This window comes from Parasteatoda tepidariorum, chromosome 6, assembly GCF_043381705.1.
Source record: "Parasteatoda tepidariorum isolate YZ-2023 chromosome 6, CAS_Ptep_4.0, whole genome shotgun sequence".
Lineage (NCBI taxonomy): Eukaryota > Metazoa > Arthropoda > Arachnida > Araneae > Theridiidae > Parasteatoda > Parasteatoda tepidariorum.
Window position 1 is genome coordinate 28,475,126 of NC_092209.1, and position 2,665 is coordinate 28,477,790.

Genomic DNA, 2,665 nt, shown 5'->3' on the forward strand with positions numbered 1-2,665 from the left:
CGATCACAAAGTCAGTCCCACTGAAAATAATCTACAAGAAACGATATCAAGTCGCGACAAAGGAGAAAAAAAAACTAAGAGGTGCGGAAACAAACATGCGAGATCACGATATATGTTCTCAAAACTGATTCTGATTCTACCGCTCATCAATCAAGGCCGTTTCAATATAACGATACGAACATCGTCTTCCCCGGCGCGAGTTGGCATCGGAACGTAAGAGATCCTTGCGTGTCTTGTATCGCTATATCGTATATCGCTATATCGTTCGTCTACTTTACTCGACGGCTTAAATCAGATTTCTGATGCATCGCCTGGAATAAAAGTCGCTGTATCGGCTTGCCGATACAGGCGTTAAATCGATATGTCGCGATAGATCGATTTATAGCCCAGTCCTAGTGATGACGTAAGTCCACTTGCCGTCAGGCTTACCGTGGGAGGTTTTCGTGGTTTCCCTCTCCATGTAACGCAAATGCGAGTTAAAAGTTCTCCACGAAGGCGAATTTTCCCAATACTTGATACAGGAGTTCTCTTGTCTTCTTGATTGGTGTTCAAAATTACAAGGCTACGGAGTAGAACATTAGTAGTTGTGAACCCAAATATTGGGTTCGGCTGTTCAACGACGGATATAAAATATAAAATAAAATAAAACATGTAAAATAAAAATTATCAACCAATCAAAAAGATTAAAAACAAGTAAATGTTTCGAATCGTGTTAAAAACTGTTGAATGCAGAATTATTTATTGTGGTTCTCTGAATGAAGTGAAATTGATTATGAAGAAATTTGAAATTTCCCTTTCATAACTCAAATGCAGAATAATAAAGTAGTATGATCAAAATAATACAGTGCATAAAAATCTTTTTATTTATTTATTTATTTATCATTTTTTGTTTAAATTTGGCAAAAACATTTCTTTTTATTAACTATACTTAGTAAAATCCAGCCAATTTGAAACTTCTACGAAATTCGAAGAATTTTATTGATAATTACCTCAATATGAAATAAAAATTATATTTATTTCATATATTTAGTTAATATAGTTTCTTACGCATTTTTTTAATAAAAAATAAGTAAGCAAAGTTCAATGTTTAACAAGAGCAAAAATAATTAAAAAAATGTGATCGCATTCTCATAAGCATCGTTGAACAGCCGATCCAATTTTTTGGGTTTACGCCTACTAATGTTCAACTCAGTATCCTTGTAATTTTGAACCCAATCCAGAAGACAAGGGAACTCCTGGATCAAACATTGGGAAAAATTTGCTTTCGTGGTGGACTTTTTAATGCAACTAACTCACATGGGGACTGCAAGGGGACTCTAACCCATGATCCGTCTACCACTGGGGATATTTTATGTCAGCACTGTGATCCGTGCAAGCCGGATGCGGAATTCGTATCGACCAGCCACAGCTGGAACTCGAACACCGGACACCTCATTGGAAGGCGAACTTTCTATCCCCTGAGCCAAAACCGTTCATGATAGCAATATTGCGATAATAAATTCCCCACATAGCTAAAAAAAATTTTCTCCAATTTTTTATATAATGGAATGTGGTAGCTGAATAGACTTTCGCAAATGCCACAATATTTCAAGCCAGGCGAAAACTGCACCAATTGATATTTGTCCTCTTGTCCAATGAGGTGCATTGATTTTCTATTTAAATTTCTTTTCCTAAGACGTCACAAAATTCTTTTCCTTCATCAGTAGGGGAGAGTGGGGTCAATTGTAACATTTTTTACTTAACTATTTTTAACTAACAAAAAATCCAATATATTATTAGTATTAATTGACAGACGAGTAAAGTAGACTTTCCTCTACAAGAAAAAAAAATAAATACCTTATTTTAAAAGTTATTATATTAGTTATTAACAATTTTTGACAGTCGTGCACTTGTTACAATTGTCCCCACTTACGGGGTCAATTGTAACAGTTCATAAATTCAACTAAAACATAGTTAATTATACATATTATCATAGTTGTGATATATTTTTTTATTGATCAAAATAGTAGTGATATTTTAGGAGTAAAAATAATAATGAGCAGAGACCTAAAGGGTTAAACTTTTAACTTTAAGGGGTTAAAAATTTTAATTTATGCTGTGAAAGGTGACAAATAAAATAATGCACATGCAACATAATATAAATGATATAGGAAACTATTGGTGGTTCTTAAAGAGTTAAGTAATGGTTTGTAAACATAAGATTATTTATTTTCAGCTGTTACAATCGTCCCTTTACTTATTGTTACAATTGTCCCCAAGACGCCATTTCAGCTTCATTTGTTAAAAACAATGCTAGTTAATTAGCAAAACTAATCTTTTTTTTTTTTGAAATGTTAATTAAGGTGTCCACTTACATATTCGGTTAATAATTTTTATTTGTTTAAACAAAATTACTTTGTTACAATATAATATTCTAATACCAAAAAAAGTACTTACGTAGCGTGAAAATATCTTTTGTGATGTAACTCTTTCAAAAGTACATAAAAATGGTTGCCAGCAGGGGTGTACATGTAGATTTATTAAATACACCTTGTGCGCCACCTAAGAACCAAATCTAGAGCCCGACACTCGAAATTTTTGCTCTGTTACAATCGTACCCTGTTACAATTAACCCCACTCTCCCCTATTCATATTTACATTTGAATTACTGACCACGATAATAATT